Source organism: Lepisosteus platostomus, chromosome 10, assembly GCF_059453375.1.
Source record: "Lepisosteus platostomus isolate fLepPlt1 chromosome 10, fLepPlt1.hap1, whole genome shotgun sequence".
In the NCBI taxonomy this organism is placed as follows: Eukaryota; Metazoa; Chordata; class Actinopteri; order Semionotiformes; family Lepisosteidae; genus Lepisosteus; species Lepisosteus platostomus.
The window spans coordinates 43,907,490-43,925,588 of record NC_142620.1 but is presented as its reverse complement, the minus strand read 5'-3'; the positions used below and the strand labels follow the sequence as shown (position 1 = coordinate 43,925,588).

At 40.1% G+C, this 18,099-nt stretch overlaps 1 long non-coding RNA gene across 1 annotated transcript; it reads right to left on the bottom strand.

The window, feature by feature from the left end:
- Positions 1-7,056: 7,056 nt before the first annotated feature.
- LOC148653759 (uncharacterized) lies at positions 7,057-15,985 on the bottom strand. Its single transcript, XR_015941746.1, has 4 exons — positions 15,790-15,985; positions 11,925-12,014; positions 9,258-11,543; positions 7,057-7,663 (listed from the first exon to the last, which is right to left on the bottom strand). It is a non-coding gene; the product is annotated as an uncharacterized LOC148653759 (long non-coding RNA).
- Positions 15,986-18,099: the final 2,114 nt, after the last annotated feature.

The following is an 18,099-nucleotide window of genomic DNA, read 5'->3' as shown; positions in this document are numbered from 1 at the left end:
TCTTAAATCTGATCGATATCCCCTTTAGCTTTAGAAAGTGTCCTGGGCTTAGTATTTAGAAATTATAATTTAAGAGAAAGTATTTAGCGCTAACCAAAAGTTTATTTGGAAGAAACCTTCTCACTATTCAAGTGTATTCTTTTCACTTTCTTTTCACACATTACTCCTGTATTCACCAGAGGAGGCCACGCGGCCAATTTAGTCTAAAACTAAGCCAGGGCATTGACTTCAACAGCATGAGGGTTTCGCTTGTTCCACACTCACACAACGATTTGTGCACAGGGGAAGACAACTGAAACTAAAATTCTACCTGCCTGCAACAGTTTATGACCAGGAGAAAATGATGCTAGCTAGAGTTCATTTCCATCTGGCCCCAAAATCGAATAACAACCTGCACAAGGTCTTTTTCTTCAATATAAGCATATAAATCTATATAAGCATAACATTTGAAAATATATTTTATCTCTGTAAAAAAATAATTTCACAAGATGCCTTGCTTACCTATGTTAACATTCGGTGGTCTGGAACCGGTAATAAGCAAGATCCTGGAAACCGCTGAGAAAAAATCTATTGCAATAAGACATAGTCAGCAGCCATATCATCCTGCAACTCACAACTAGCAACCCACTGAATCTAAACAGGTGTGTGCCTGGTCAGTACTTGGATGGGAGATCTCCTGGGAAAAACTAAGGTTGCTGCTGGAAGAGGTATTAGTGGTGGCACACACCCTGTGGTCTGTGTGGGTCCTAATGCCCCAGTATAGTGACAGGGGCCCACAACTGTAAAAAGGCACTGTTCTTTGGATGAGATGTAAAATCAAGGTCCTGACTCTCTGTGGTCATAAAAATAGAATAGAGGTGTTACACTGCCATCCTGGACAAAATAACCCCTTTGCCTTCAGCAATCATGGCCTCCTAATAATCCCCTTCTATGAACTGGCTTCATCACGCTGTTCTCCCCTCCACTGATAGCTGATGTGTGGTGAGTGTATTGACGCACTATGGCTGCCGGTGGATGCTGCACATTCGTGGTGGTGAAGGGAAGTCCCCATTACCTGTAAAGTGCTTTGAGTGGAGTGTCCGGAAAGGTGCTATATAAGTATAAGGAATTAATATTGTTATTAATATTAATAATAGACTGATGTGTAGTGTTTTTAAAGATTTCCAATATTCTGTGCTTTAACCAAACTGCCTGGTGCTTCAATGTAAATGCAGAGGAACGTGGCTAAGAGGCACCTCTGATGAAAGACATTATAAAGCTTTATCTAATGCTGAATGGTCTAATGATACATAGCATAGATGGGCTTTATAGAATTTGTAGTCTGTTTAATTCCAGAACAATGAATCAAGGACACTGTTCATCACCCAAAGGACAACCCACAAATGGGAGACCTGCAGGGTGAGTACCAGGACTAAACCTGTTAACATCTGCAACCACTCACCAGTTTTGATGTCACACCTTAAAGACTAGCACCCAACTCATTTTTCATTGGTTAACTCACTGGCTCCTCACCTCTCTCCAACCATCCTGGCAATCTGATTTTTCAAACCAGGTCACTGCAAGCAGTCTGAGTAAGGACTTTAACTTTTCTCCAAGATGCCAAGTAAAGACAGTGAGTCAGTACATTACAGAATTCTGCAAAAGAGATTCTTTCTGTAAAAGAAGAAATCTTGTGTTTGCTAACCCACTGTATTTTTCACCTGGCCAACAAAACAAGACAGTTGGGCTATTTTTTTGTTGACATCCTCAATATCCGAGCATATCCAGAACCAAGCTATATCTGGGATTAAATGACTTCTGCCACCTGTCTACCTTGCAGTTGGACCCAAGAAGACAACCATGCACATACTGTTTTTAAAGACCAATGTGTCTCAACACTAACTTTCGTCATTGTTGTCCTCAGCAACACTAGCTCCTTCTCTTCACTTTGTACTGGGGCCCTCAGCTAGCAGGAGGTTTAAACTCATAAATGATGATTGACCAACAGATCTTTAAGTATAAAACTTCTTTGTTCACATTAGAATTCTCTAGAGTTTAACTATTATTCCAAATGTTGTTTAGTTAACAGTACTAAATGCATATTTACTTGTGTCTGAAAGTATGAATGTGATGCAATATGAGAATAATAAAACTTACCAGGTAGACCATAACATGTTATAGTCTACATACTGTTATGTAGTTATTATTTCTTATTACTTCTCGTTATCATCCCTGAGTGAACGATTAGCCTTTCATATAACAGCAGATTGTTTCACAAATATATTCTGTTTGTTTTTTTGTTATGCATGTTTTGATGTTATTTCAATATATTGTATATTTAGAATACGTGTGTGAGATAGTAAATTATTATGTTTGATTGATTCTTAATTGATTCCTTGTCAGTAACTCACAATTTACTGTTCCAATTTCTAACTGTTACAGTAAATTAAAGCCCTCACATTACTACAAAGGATTCTCTTAATTTTATGGGCTAATTAATTAAGCTTGCAGGGCTAGTTTGAATAAATGATTTAATTCAATAATTTATTTATTTTCATAGGTACCTTTTTTCTAATTGTATTGCATTAACATTGAGAAAGCAGAAGCTCTGCTACAGCTGCAAGATTTGGCTGTAGCATGGTTGTTTTGCAGTCTGCAGGTTGAAGCAGGCCAGAGCTGATTAACAAGGGCACTCTAGGTGTTCACGTATTATTAAGATTCCCTTACTGAACCTTTCTCCTCTGTTGAGACATGTCAGTTTTTTTATACCAAGCTTTCACTTGACAAGTGGAGATGAAGGCTCCAGTACACAAGCACTTGGCATAGAAAGAACAGTTCCTAACTTGAAGCTACAGCCATACTGCGGTATGATGCACAAACCCACTGTGTCAGCACTGTCTGCACTGCTTGCACAAGGTGGAGTGTTTTCTTGTGCTTTATCATAAAGACATAAGACAGGTCATAAACAAGAGAAGGCCAGTGTATTGGCTTCAAGAACATTACTGGGATAGCTTGTTCCATACTCTCACAAACCTTTGTGTAAAGTAGTGCCTCCAGTTCTCAGTTTAAAAAGTACTTTTGCTTAGGTTACCTAAAGTAACCTGTTAGATGCCCTCTGTCTCATTCTGAAGAAGTCCACTATGTTGACTTTGTAAGTGCGTTTGAGTATTTTTAATATTTTAATCAGGTTTTTATGTGTGGAATTCCATTTAAAGTTTGCAAATAGATCTAAAACTCTAAACACAACCAGTTTTCATACTGTGTTCGGTATATCATCAGCCTGCTGATTGTATTTGTCTGCTTTTATTTTTATACTCTCTGTAGTTGTAAAAAATAGTTTGGATCCCAAGCCTGGTCCTGGTGGACAATACTGTATGTTCTGTATGTTTTTGCCCCAGCTGAGTTTTAAATCACAGACTAATTGATTTTAGTTTTACATTTGCAGGTAAATTTGAAATTTGTTTCCAGCTCTCAAAAGGCCGAATGGGATTTGTCATAAGGAGCAGCGCTGTACCAATTTTCAAGTGTGAGAACTGCCCTTGTTCAGCAGTGATACCTGAAATGGAACCAATTAGTCCTTTGTAGAAGGACAAGTACTCAGATGTGTGGAAGGGCTAAGAACTGTTAGTCAGAAATAAAAATGAGAAAGCAGAGAAAAATCTGCCTAGCATTTGTGTTTGCTGAGTTGTTGGAAACAATACACTTGACGTGGAACATTTTTTAAACTCATGATTGACTACAGGCACAAGTAAACCAAAAGAAGCAAACAACTCAGTTAAAGGCATCAATTAACCCTGGAGATTTAGACCTCATCTGGAACAATAAACAGCAGACACAGGGGTCCCATGGGACCGGGGTGGAGAAAACTAAAGTTTCTCTTCCTCTCCATACTGTCACGCTGTGGGCTCCAGTCCAGGAGTCTGTGGATCTAAGTGTAGTAGGATTCCTTGGATACTTTGTATCATCTGCAGATGATGATGATTATTAGTTGATCTGGTTCCTTGATCTATTCCTTTACTTTTTTATTTTTTACATTTTATTAGTGTGTCTTTGTCTTTAAACAGCTGGACATTTGATTAGAGTCTGAGTGAAGTGTCTTGAGAGCTGTGTCTCACCAGTTTAAGACTCCTTTCTCTTAGGTTTGAGCTGCTGGTGATTGGCAGAGCCCAAGAAAAAATGTGTTAAATTGTGGGCACCAAAGACCCAGACTTGACCCTGACCTGAAAAGCACTCTGAGATGACTGTTGTCTGAAAAGTACTTATTTAAAACTGGTCATTGCTGTTAAGAACATTCCCCCTAAATTACAGTTCCATTTGCAGCATAGTGGTACTCAAATCCCAGAGCCCTGCTCAGATTGCCATGTGTAAAGAATTGTTTTTGAACTGAGTCACAACTAAAAGATTCAGTAAAAAAACATGATAATTATTTATTTAACATTATATTTAATTAGATGGTTATGTTATTTCAGGATTCAAACTCCATGTTGTCAAAGTTTCAGACCTATCTCCTCCAAACAGTAAAGTACTCATATAAAGTTTCATACTGTATAAAATCAAAGCAAGCTTAAACAAATCCCGTTTGCAAGTTTCCTCTAGAATGCGCTCTAAGAGAAGCTGACCTTTAAGAAAATTTAAATACAGTATATCAACTTAGGATGAGTCACAAGGAAAGGCACAGTGATGATCAGAGCCTTCAACACCTTTCATTAATAGCTTGGAAACAGTGTCACGTTGGCAGTAGCGAAGGTTAGGTTAGGGGAAACTGAAAAGAGAGTTGTTGTATCTTCAGTTTGGAAACAAGAAAACAGTTTGTCTTCAGTTTTTAACAAGGAAGTGTAGTGGCAGAGAAAACTGTAATATGAGGCTCTCTTGCATTCCTTGTTGTTGATGGTGTTTTTCCCTCTCATTTCCTTGAAGAGCTCTGGGCTCTTCAAATTGGAGACAGATGGTTCTGTCTCTGCCGAGGCTTCACAGTCTGTGACACAGCTTAGCCTCCTGCGGCAGCTGTACCGTGGGGGTGGTAGGTGATGTCAGCTCTTCTCTCTGCAGCTTTGCTGAGACACAGTTGTTGAGGTCCGGAGGTTCCATGTCTCTGAATACAAAGCAGGGCTCTTCAGTACGGGAATTCTCTGCATATCTCCCCCACACAAACTGGGGGCCATTTCATGGTCCCCACCCATTCTAGCTCAACACAATCCCAACTGATCAGTGGGCTGTAAATTTGCTGGTTTCAGGCCAGTTATACTTCAGATTTGCTGGTGGAATATCAAATGTCTCACTCTACAGCTGTGGTCCGACAGCATAGGCCGGAGAAGGAAAGCAAGTCTTCAAATTCTCCGGTGGGCTCCATAGCGTTTTGTTCCGGAGAACACACTTAAGGGCTGACCTTTCTGTCAGTCATCAGAAAAAACTGAGAAGGGCCGAAGGCAAGATCTTGCACTACTAAGATGTTGTTGTGGAAATTACTTTTGTAACGACAGCAAATTTGCTTGCAAGTGATCCTTTGACTTTGACACAGCTCCGGTAACAGAATTACCACTATGAGACATCACCATTCCTCTAATTTCCTCTGGAGGAGGTTGTTATCCCCATCTTTTTACTATCCCTGGTTTAGAACAATCAGTTCCAAGACCTGACAGGTTTTATTTCTGTTCCCACCTGGGCTTTTAAACGACAAGATGTGAAAGTGACACCAAATCAGTTGATTAGACTGCATCAGAGAAAAGTAAGACCCTGGGTGGTAGGTCGATTTGTAAATATATTTACAGAAATTAGTATGTACACAGGACTGCACAATGGCATGGTGGCTAACATTGCTGCCTTGCGGTGCTAGCTCCTTGGGTTTTTGGAGTGTTGTTTGCATGTTTGTATGTTCTCCCTGTGTTTGCATGAGTTTTTCCCCACTGTCTGAGACATGCTGGCAGGTTCATTAGATTCTGGGAAAACTGGTCTGGGTGTGAGTGTGTGTCCTGTGATGGGCTAATATCTTGTGCCCATTCCTTGCCAGGATAGGTGCTGGCTCCCCTGTGACCCAGTATGAGCTAAAATGGTTAGAAAATAAATGAATGGATGGAATATGTATTCAATTTCACCTCACTGAAAATCTGATGTCTCTAAACCAGATTGAGTTCAATCAGTATGTAGGTATCTTGTTGTTTAGTCCTGGAGTCTGAGATGGTGAGAGGTTTAGTTTGGCTTGCATAACATTCTTTATTTTTTCTTGAGAGGGAGATTAAACTCTCAATTCATTTGATACCCACAGTTATGTTCTGTGTGGCTTTTTCTTATGTAACAGAGTGCTCATGAATTCCAGCATGAAAGAAAAGAAAACAGGTCACTTGTTTTGAAGAATGTGAAAACCCCTCGAACTGAGAATCTTTTAAAAAGGTGCTTTGGAGATGTAAACATACAATAATAAAGAACACCAGAAAACAGGACAGGCCGCACACCTGCGAATCTCTTTAATGCATAAATTGTTTAGTACTTAAAGATTGTTGAAATACTTTAGAAACTGTCTTTCACACTAACCATTCTTTCAGGGATGCTTTGCTATCCATGCTATGGTTTTCTAAATATAAAAAACAACTTCATGAATATAGAATGAATCCCATAATTCTGTGATCTCAAAAATCACATTGTTGTCTGTTGCTATTTTGTCATAGTATAGCAAAGCTGGTCTCAGACTGAGAAGCAATGGAGGTTCTCTGTTCACACTGAATCACAGTCACAGGAAAGGCTTGGAATATGTAATGAAGCTACTGCTCTCCAACCCTACTTTTAAAGTAATATTTCTGCTTTTATATATGTTATTTTAATATTATACAACATGTGTGTTTCCACAGATATGTTTTCTCAAAGAATGGGTACCTATTGGTAATGGACATTGTGATTACATTTCAGAACGTTTGTTGTGAAAAAATGCATAGACACTTTTCAGTTTCAGACACGTGCATTTTTCCAATATGAGTACAGTACAGTAGGATAAGAATGCCATGCAGGAAAAGTTACTGATGCAGCAGTGTGTCATGTTAGCATATACTGTATTCCCCCTTCAGAACGGAAGAGTCAGAGTGTTGATAATGTATACTGTATTTTATTTATACAACACAGTAAAAAAGTTTCTAAACAATTTCGAATGCATTTCTTAGTACTTAGTTTAGGTACTTCTAGGATTCTCTTTACTCTAGAGTGTCACAGTACTGTGTACATTTAAAATTCATGAGAATAGATTTCTACTGTACATGGCTTTATCACAGGGAACACTACTTCTAGTGGGCTATACAGTATTGTGCATTTTATTTCAACTGACATACTTATAGCTCTTATTTGAATTTAAATAGATGAATGTAATACGTTCCACAATTTTAAACTGCTATAAACCCTGCTGATCCCAAGTTGTGCATCACTGCTCTAAAACAAACATACCATTGGCAGATCCTTTTCCTGTTTTAGAGTAATTCCATTCACCCTCTTAATGTTATTGTCTGTGCTGTTGATCTTCAGTGAGAGCTGTGAGTCACCGCAGAGCCTGGAGTTGTGTCTGAAGCCACTCAAGCAGAGAGATGGGAAGAGAGCGCCCCCTGGCTTCGGTATGTTGCCTTGCCTCACAGTATTGGAGCAGTGAGGTCAAGAGGTCTCCCACAGTCCATCCATTGGTCACTGCACAGGACCCCAAACTGCAGAACTGAGTCACAGAACAACAGCACAGTGGTCACTCATCACAGATCCCCAACCTGGCCCAAAACAGGTATTACAGTTCAGACTGCAGCTCCCTAAGGTATTAACAGTGTTATACTATTTGGGTATTTCAGGGCTGGTCCAAACTTAACTAGGTTACTCATTTTTACTATTTCTTTAAAACTAGAATAAACAGAACACAAATCTAGCTTCTTTTACATTTATCTCTCCCCCAACCTCTAAATAAAATCTACAGATAAACTGCCTTTTATTGAATTTATTATTGTAGCGCCCTCGCTGGACGTTTAAGCGGCTGCACCTCCTTATTAGTTAGGCGCCCGCTAGGCAGTCTGGGAACAGCTGCAGAGGGACTGGACTTGTGGTCAGTGCGATGACCTGGGATTGACCTCACACGATAAATAGTTGAAGCACGTTACTGAGTAAGCATTGTAAATAGTGCCTGGTGTGCATTGCTTTCCCCTTATGTCTCTGTTGCCCCCCCCCCACGAGTTTTAAACCTCTGTCTGTTACGTCTGAAAGTCAGAGGTTCATAAACGTGTTGCCTGTGCATCAAAAAGGGTGTGTTTCATTCTGTGCGAATCCTCCGACCATTACATTATGAAAGAGGTCAGGTGTGAAGAACCTACATCACTTTCCATACTTTTTGAGAAATATCTAGTTTAAACCTTTCTAAAACATGATGTACGCAGAGAAAACATAATTTCAGGAAATGTTGTTATTGTCCAATCACTGACTTCTACTACTACTAATAAATTAAATTAATTAAAATAATTATTAAAATTAAACAAATCCATACTTCTTATTGATGCAGTCAGCGCTGTCAGCAATGTTGATACTTGACTTCAGTGCATGACATACAGAAAGTCTGTCATACTTCAGCCAGTGTCTGTATACAGTATTTACAACAAAACCCTTTACAAAAATTAATGAATTTTATCAGTTATAACTTTTTATCTAAAATTCACTGAGGTTTAAATCCCTTTTAATAACCTCAACAGCCTAAGAATCCTGCAGTTAAGAACTATGAGACACGAGCACAGGCATTTATAGATAGATAAAAACATAATCTTGTTATTATTGCTGAAAACGGTCAGATATACTGTATGTGTTAAATCCATAAGACTGAGATTAACACAACCTAGAAAAATCACCATGAGGTCCATTAGGTGTACCCTATATACTGTAGCATCCACATCTGTAATTTTTCTTAGTTTTATTAGTAGTTAAAGGGAAATTTTAAAAATATTCCATATTTACCTGATATTTTTAAATACATTTGCAAATCTATACACCTCTTTTCTTTATATGCCTTGATATCATATGGTGTGTTCTGGGATATAATATATTTTGCCAATAAAATACTTTTTTTTCTGAATGTCGTATGCTTTTCCAGTGTTTACATATACAACACAGACACCCCATTTCCTACAGTTGTTTTCAATCATTTTCTGAATGTAATTTAGTTCTTTATTGTTTTCAGTGCAGTATGATTTTAAAATATCAGAGAAGCTTACTGATCTGTAGACGCTATACAGGTTTTTCTTGACCAATTGTAATAGTAAAGAGTGGGAACCACTTACCTGGCTGCAAAGTAGCTCAGCTGTAGTTGCAATCTCCAGTACAGATGTTTGCATCTGGGAGGCTGTGATCCAGTGGAGCACGCCCACCAGTTGCTGTGTGCTTATGTCATTTTGACTATCCAGGTGCGAGACTGCACTGTAAGCTGGCATCTGGGTGTTTGCCATTTTCAGGGGGAGTTTTGTATCTGATTGGAGTTTACTGTCAAGACTGTTGTCCTGCTTTGAAACATGGGTCTTCACAGATTCTTGCACTGAATTTTTCACCGCCACTGTATCCAGATTTTCAGGAGAATTACCATTTGTTACCACCGGCTGTTGGACCCTTGGTTTCAATTCCGGCATGTGGACACCAGATCTTTTCACTGGGGATCCACAAGCTTTTGCTGTTTTGCTTTCTGCCACAGAAAGAAGAGAATCCTTCACAATTCTTTTGCTCAGCTGTTCAGCTATTACATGGACTGGATCCTTGAAGCTGTCTGAAGTGGGTTCCTGTAGCTGTTGTACAGTTTGAAGAGGAACATCAGAGATCATTTGCCTAGTAAGGCTGTTCAAGTTGGCTTTCTGAGGTGCACAAAAATTATGACTAGTGTCAATAATGGTAGCATCAGAACCTGTTTCAGACAAAGGAACATAGTTGTATGTTAAAGGTGAACAGCCAGATGCTCCTTCAACACTAAAACTAACAACTCGTGATTCCTGGCTCAGGATAGAGTGATTATCTGGATGGGTTCCGCTTTTGGCCTCTTCTGCGTGTCTGGAGATAATATTCAATGATTCTTTAATTACGTCCCCTGCCCATTGGTTCGCATGGATTTGCAGAATGTCCCAATGACTCCTGTTCTGCTTAGTTGCTATGTCTTTGCCAGTGCTCTTGCTTTTTACGTGACATGAGGGATCCTCTCCTTCTCTGGCCTCACTTGTTTCCTTTGTAGGGTGTGACTTTGGAAGACTCTCACTGGAAAGCTGTTTAAGGTCAGCCAAGCTGTTGTAACCCCAGTTGATTATCTTTAAAGACAACTGAGCTGCATAATTTAACAAGGCACGTTTGTCCTCCAGAATCCTCTCAGTGGCTGGGGATTGATCTCCTGGCAGTGCCAGACCAGCAGTATCCTCCTCCTTTTCCTGCTCCCTTTGGGAACACTCTAGAGACAGAGAGCGGATGAGTCTGTCTACAAACTCTGCCTTCTTGTCAGCCATGTCTGGGTCCTCCTGAGGTGAACAGGCTTGGTCCTTGGGTGTGGGAGGAGGGGGTGATGGGAGAAACTCCTTAGCCAGTCCACCTTTCAGTTTCCTGGAGAAACTGCTGCGGTTCTTGGCTTTCTTGGGGACCAGCGGTGTTGGGGGAGGAGCATCAGGATAGTCTATGGAGCTCCTGGTGTGGAGGCTCGTTTGGGCCAAAACATAACTGGAATATGTGGACACTGAACTGCCGAAGGAGGTCGGGCGGCGATAACTTGAGAGCCACTGGCAAGGCCTTGAATAGGGTTCATTTGCAGGCTCTTCCAAAGAGTCAGAAACTGTATGGGACAAATGTTGCCTGCTGCTGCAATCTCTGACAGTGCAAGAGCTTTCATAGCCGGTATCAGTATTTCTGGATGGTTCTGTGTACTCATTCATTGTGTGATCACTGGTTTCACGAAGAGATTTTGAAAGAAGCGACACAACCTCCTGCATGCATTCTGCTTTCAATTCAGCTGACATTTTTGTTGCAAATTCCTCAGCCACCGACTGGACGTTGTACTGCTCTCTACCCTCTGGAGATGACCTAATGCTGCATTGTGAAGAAGCCAGATACTCTGACTTACCTCTACCAATCTTCTCCAGAGCTGCTTGGATGACGTTGGACGTGATCTTCTGAGCCAGTTCATCCATGTCAATATCTCTAGAGGAATTTAGTCCTGTGGAAGGGCTTTGCCACCCTGTGTTACCTGTGTGTCTTGGCCATGTTCCTGCGTTTCTGATTGATCCTGGACAGCAGCCAGACTGCGAAATCTCACTATTTCTAATTAATGGCAAATCTCCTGTTTCAGCGGATTCCCACTGGCTTTGCATGGATGTAAGTATTTCTCTGGCCAAGGAGTCTGCGTAGGTGGGAATTATGTTTCCAGGCACTCGTGACATAGACTGCACAGACCGTGTGTCAGTTTCCATTTCCTGGTCATCAGAGCTGCTGCCCCGGGCCTCACACAGAACATGTGTGTATTCCCAGAGTGCACCGAGCACAGATGACTTGGTATAGGCTGGTGTGGAGCATGAGTCTGCATTAAAATGAATGATTCCTGGTGTCTGCAAACATAGTGATGTAACACAAAATTAGGGGCCTGCCTGGTAATAAGACATATAATAACAATAATAATAAGTATATATTTTAATAAATATATATTAATAACTATATTAATATATTTATGTTGATATATTAATAAATAATAAACATTTGTTTAACTAAAAAGGAAAGTACAGTGTTGTCATGTCAGTATTTCCCAGTTGTTCAAGTCTGTGATGCTGACTGTCATGAATTTTAGACTGAGTATTTTACAGATTACAGTGTTATTGCCTTTGGTGAATGGACACCAATTTTTTTCCTTGGAAGGAAAAAACACCTGATCCCCCTTGTGGTACTTTCTGGAACAGCCACAAGATACTGAATTTAACAGCAGACGGGCATACCTGCTTTGCATCTGTAGTGTGTTCCGAGTCAGGGCTGATTTCACAGAGCCTCAGTCTACTGCTGAGCCACTCCTCTTCAAGAGACATTTCCTGAATGTGAAAAAAAAACTTCAAACCTGCACAGTAAAGGAATACCTCCAAAGATCACCATCATTGTAGTGCATAGCAGCAAATGACCTAAGTATATGAGTATGTTTATTCTCATTTGCAAGTTTTCAGAGCCACTCTCACAACTGAATGTAAACATAATTATGTTTAACAAGTAATAGGTTTATTCCATGCTGAAAAGAGAAGAAAGAAAACACAACGTTTCGTCCGTGGAGCCTTCTTCAGGTGTTCTCTTGCAGCCTACGCAGGCTGACGCAGCTACCCACCTGAATAATTATGTTTCTGTGGATATCAGTATCAAGTCCTGCTGGGAACTCTATACTTCACAGATATGGTAGCCAAAACATTAAGACAGTGCTGAATGACTTTTAACTGGGGATCAGCTCAAAGGGTGTTAATTTAATGAGATGGGAGCTTTGTCTCTAGTACAGAGGTAAATATTTGAAAGCCATCAAGCTTTGTAACCCTTCCACCTGCAGACGGTTTCAAATAAATTCTGTCTAATCTAATTCACAGCAGCTTTTTTTGATTGTTTCTAGAAACAGGGCCATGAGCCACACAGGAAGCAATGTGGTTTTCAGCATGCTGCTTCAGGAACAGGCACGGTAAAGTGGCCCCCACTATAACTGCCTAAACTGATAAAGGTACGTACAGTACAAAATGTGAAAGCAATATTTCAGAGGCAAATTTTCAAATGCAGCCTGCAATAGCTCAGCAGGAAGTCACCGTGCTACAGGAAGGAAGAGATTATTAGAGTGAGTAATACGTCTAGATACTTTTGATTACTAATGTGTCCTTGGACAACAAAATGTGAAGGAAATAACATGATGAGTTTTCACTAGGATTTCCGTCTAGTGCAGTAAAAACTCCACATCCCACAAAGGCTACAAAGATTTCTTTAAATCACACGGACTACATTATTAGAGGAAGATGTGCATTATTCTGATAGGTCCTTACATTCCTAAAAAGTTCAATTTAAGAACAAAGGCTTTCGAATGGTTGCTTGGTTCAAGCCCGTGATTCTGATTGTCTCGTTTTTTATGTTTACAGGCATGTTTGATTTTTAACTGAAGATCAACAAAGTCATTAACTCCCTGCCTCAGAGGTGACATGCAGTCAAGATCCCGAAATCCCACAACCTGGTATCCAGATTGACTGTGGGGACAGTGGCACTTTGTTTTTTTGTTCAAATAAAATCCTTCTTTTTAAATGTTATTATTCATTAGATTGTCTGCTTTATCCCAGGCAGTTGCCACGTGAAAGAAGTATCAAAATACAAGGAGATTAACTTAGGTTGCACAACATGTTAAGCTAAACAAGGCGAGTCTAGGCACAGTACTATGCATAGTGCAATAAAGGGGTATTCACAGTATGAGATAAACCGCTTAAAACAACATAGGAAGTTCAAAACAATATGCAATGCAGTATATATGTACAAAAATGGGACAGTAGCAATGCAGAGATTTCCTTCAATCAAAAAAATCACAAAACAAAATGTTTTCTTTTAGATTATGTTTCAACCAGCTGCCTCATCAATAAAACCTCGACTACACTATGTAAGGAAAAAGGACACAGCAGAAAGCTTGTTATATCAAGGTTTTTTCAGACTAAGAATTTGCCCGTAGCGACAAAACAATTTAATGGTCAAATGCATTTTATGGGTATTGTCGGGGAAGATATAAAAATGGCCCCAGGTTTATCAGCAGAATGAGAACTTGAATCTTATTTGAAACCACAGTTTATAAAAGGGCCTCCTTAATATGTTATCTTGGGTGTCATAGCTATGCAACCATTGTGGTTTGTGAAAGGCTAGCCCAAGAGCCTGTGCCCTTCAGTAGAAACATGAACTGACACAAAAATCGAGGATAAAAACAGTGGAGAAGGTTGATCTGTCAGTAGCATATGGTGGTGGGAGCCAGATGGAGATCACAGCAGTAAACCAAGGATACAAAACAGGCAAAAACATGAAAAAGGAAAAAATTGTAACAGTGAATTAAATATAATATACAGTATATAAATATAAGCTTTAATCTTGAAGGCTTGATTGCATTACCAGCACATTATACATGTTAAAGGACTCATACAGCTTTATCAAGTTCGTATCCCCCTGCCGGCAGAGGAATCGTACCCCGTTGGGCCCCTGAGCAAGGCCCTTAACCCTAACTGCTCCAGGGGTGTTGTATAAATGGCTGACCCTGCACTCTGACCCCAAGCTTCTCTCCCTGTCTGTGTGTCTCGTGGAGAGCAAGTTGGGGTATGCGTAAAAAGACAAATTCCTAATACAAGAAATTGTACATGGCCAATAAAGTAATCTTAATCTTATTTTTACTGTCTACCAAGAGGCTGGGTTTACCACGCTCCTGTAAGGAAGACTTTCCGGACGTAGCTCTGTCTAGGCAGCACAAAGTCATAAACACAGAGGTCCAGGGACAAGTACAAACCTCTGCTGCTTAAGCTTATTTTTCTAGGGCATGACTAAGATGGTGTTTCTGTGTACAATGTGGACAATTCATGACTACTGAAGTTCATACATTATGGGGAGTTGAAAGTGGAAACAATCACTGATTCAGGGCAGCATTAGCAGTAAGGATTTGGAAATCAAGGCTATGATGGTAATAAAACAAAATCACAATTACTGTGGGCCAGTGTGTGGCTGCATATGATGACTGGAGAAAAACTACCCCACGCAGCTACTAGAAATAAGTAAAGGTGAATTCCAGAGTGAAAAGTGTTCGATGTAGGCTGTTGAGCCTTCTTCAAGTGTTGAAGTGCTGTTGAGCCTTCTTCAAGTATTTACAGCTGAAAGAAGAAGCATTGTTTTTTTTCCTATTTACTTTTCATCAGGGACTTAACCTTTACTTTTTCCTTTTCAGCCAAAAGCATGCTGACAAACGTTCCCCACTCGAATGTTCACTAGAAACATTACTGTCTGCTTCTGCATGGCTGTCTAGGCCTGCACAGCCACGTACAAACTCACTATGCCTCAAATTCAGCCAATCTCCCTGGACACCCATAGCCGTGTTAGATAAAGACTTGCTCCTTTGAGCCTTATGAAAGAAAGTGCAGTGTAATTCTGAGAGATGTTTTTACCCAGTGAAAATAGACCAACACTTTGGTAAGGTATCGCAACTTCTTTTTTTCCATCACATAAACAGTCCTATTTGACTTTTGTGTTTTACGAAGCATAGTGCAGCATGCTAAAACAAGTTGTTTCTAAAGCATTTGCAGGTGGGAGGCAAATTTACATCTTTTTTCAACTTGTTGTTGAATTCCTGTTCAGGTTAAAAGTTGCCCTACCAGCAAATCTAACTGTGCGTTGTGCCGTGAAAGGGTCAGATAAGGTGAGCAGTTACTTCATCTCATCGAACTGCTATAATAGCTGTAGTTTTTTAGAAACCAGTTCTTGCCAGCACCTCCTTAAAGTGACTCAAATTAAAATAACAAAACTAATCCTTTAGTTGCGCTTACTCTTCAGAGTAGATATTTAAAGCATGTTCACAGCGCCATAATCAGTTATCTGAAATTGAAGGTATTAAAAAAAGGAACTAGACTATAAAATAACTAAAAACAAGCTAAGTATCGTTTTACTTATTTTCTGAGTTGGTTTGACAGCAACCGAGCAACTGTGTCAGCCCACGCTTTCTGTCTTCCTTGTTGTATACTTTACAAAGAAGTTTAAAAAAGCAAGATGAAGGAACAAATGGAAAGATAATTCCCCACCGATTACATTTTATGTAGAACTGGGTGGTCCACTTACCTCAGGTTTGCCTTTTGCTGTTAGAAAAAAAAAATTAAGATGAAAAAATGGCTTTTCAGACAGACGTGTGTTGACAGCAGAAAGATGAGGAACTGAGAGATGGTGCCGCATTAGCTATACGATTAAACTGACTTCCTGTTTAAAAACCTCAGCTGCTGCAGAAATGGTAAAAAGCTGCCGTAGTGACAAAGGTACTGGTAGACAGACCCGAGATTCTGAAGGGCACTCATTCTGTTTACTCACCTATCGAGTTATTTGTAAAACCGATCCCATGACAAACCTGAGTACTTGTCCCTGAGGCTTATTCTTCTATTACTTCTTTGGCACAGTTTCTATTGTTGAGTTTGCAACGCTGAATGCCCTCTAGGCCGAGTTGTCTGCTGGTGTTTTGGTGGATGAACGAAGCTTCTGTCCATGGCTTTATCACAACAATATGTCACAAAAATATGGTGTTTCCTTGGTACAAGAAGGCCAGAAGATATCATGACGGTAACAGTAACCCTGGTCACTCACACGTAAGAGCAACAACAGAGGTGCAAACACATATTTCAAAGAAACAGAGCGAAGAGGGTCATTGTTTGCCCTATTCACACACAGTTTCAAAACAGCATTATAATACAGATGGGAAATAGGAAATAGTGTTGACTTCACATAGATATTGAAAGACTCAAGGATGGTATTTCAGTTTCGCTGCATTTCTAAAGTAGAGCTCTGCATATGGACTTGATGTAAAAAAAAAAGTGAGAGCTGGCATGAACCGCAGAAAACCACTAAATTCATTCAGAAAGGGTTGCCTGTGGTCATCAAACCTGCTCTACAGGCTTTGCCGAGTACACAGGACTGCTTTTTATGCTGGAATAAGATGTTATGTCTCTCTGATAAGTGAAATTCCCTTTATAAATTTTTAGCTCGTGTTTTCAAATAAAAGCATACTCCGTTTATATTGTGTCTCCACTTTCTCTTCTTAATTCGGTCTGAATAAAAAACAAATTTTACAACACCTTATACAATGGAAGGAGTACGTCATATCACCCTGCAACTCATAACTGGCAGCTCCACTGAAGCTCAGCAGGTGTGAGCCTGGTTGGTACCTGGATGGGAGACCTCCTGGAAAAAACTAAGGTTGCTGCTGGAAGAGGTGTTAGTGGGGCCAGCAGGGGGCGCTCACCCTGCAGTCCATGTGGGTCCTAATGCCCCAGTATAGTGACGGGGACACTATACTGTAAACAGGTGCCGTCCTTCGGATGAGACGTAAAACCCAGGTCCTGATTCTCTGTGGTCATTAAAAATCCCAGGGTGTTTCTTGAAAAGAGTAGGGGTGTAACCCCGGTGTCATGGCCAAATTTCCCATTGGCCCTCCTAATAATCTCCATCTATGAATTGGCTTCATTACTCTGCTCTCCTCCCCACTGAGAGCTGGTCTGTGGTGAGCGTTCTGGCACACTATGGCTGCTGTTGCATCATCCAGGTGGATGCTGCACATTGGTGGTGGTGGAGGGGAGTCCCCATTACCTGAAAAGCGCTTTGGGTGGAGTGTCCAGAAAAGCGCTATATACAGGTAAGTGTAAGCAATTATTATTATTATTATTATTTATAGAAGAATTCCACTTATTCTGTTTTTCTTAATTCCACAGCCTATTTCATGCATTTTTTTGCAAAAATATTTTTATTACAGCTCATAAAGTATATGCAAGTTGGTTACATTCAATACATGTTGCTAATGTGCATACAATCCCATTTCTAGACATTGGTTTCTATGGGCCATTTGAGATGTGAAAGCACTCTTCTCTGGCCTCCAAAGTCCTTTAGCATTTCAATCTACTATTTTTACATTTCAACAGTTCAATGGTTGGGGTGGGTTTGTTCACTCCCTGCTCATTTTAATGTATACTAGGTGAGGTCTTAACCAGTAGCAGAACCACTGTTAGGTATTATCTGAACTCTGCATAATGCCTCAGGACAGCCTGTTGCTGGTAGACAAAAGTGAGACCTTCAGTGGCACACTGTAGAAAAAGTGAAATACCTTAAAATATCAAATTGCTGTAATTAACAAAGCTTTCAAATAATTTTAAACACAGTGCTGAACAGTGTCCAGATAACTACTCCTGTTTGTCGAATGTTGTTTTGTATTATTATATCGTATTGTTCTATTACTGTCGTACTGTATGTTATACGATCATGAGCTTTTGATGTGCAAGGCACATTCCTTTATGGCCAATAAAAATGAATTCATTCAGTTACCCTAAAACGAGTTGATTTTAGTAATCTGACTTGCTCAACACAGTCTTACTACGGCGCCAAGCAATGACG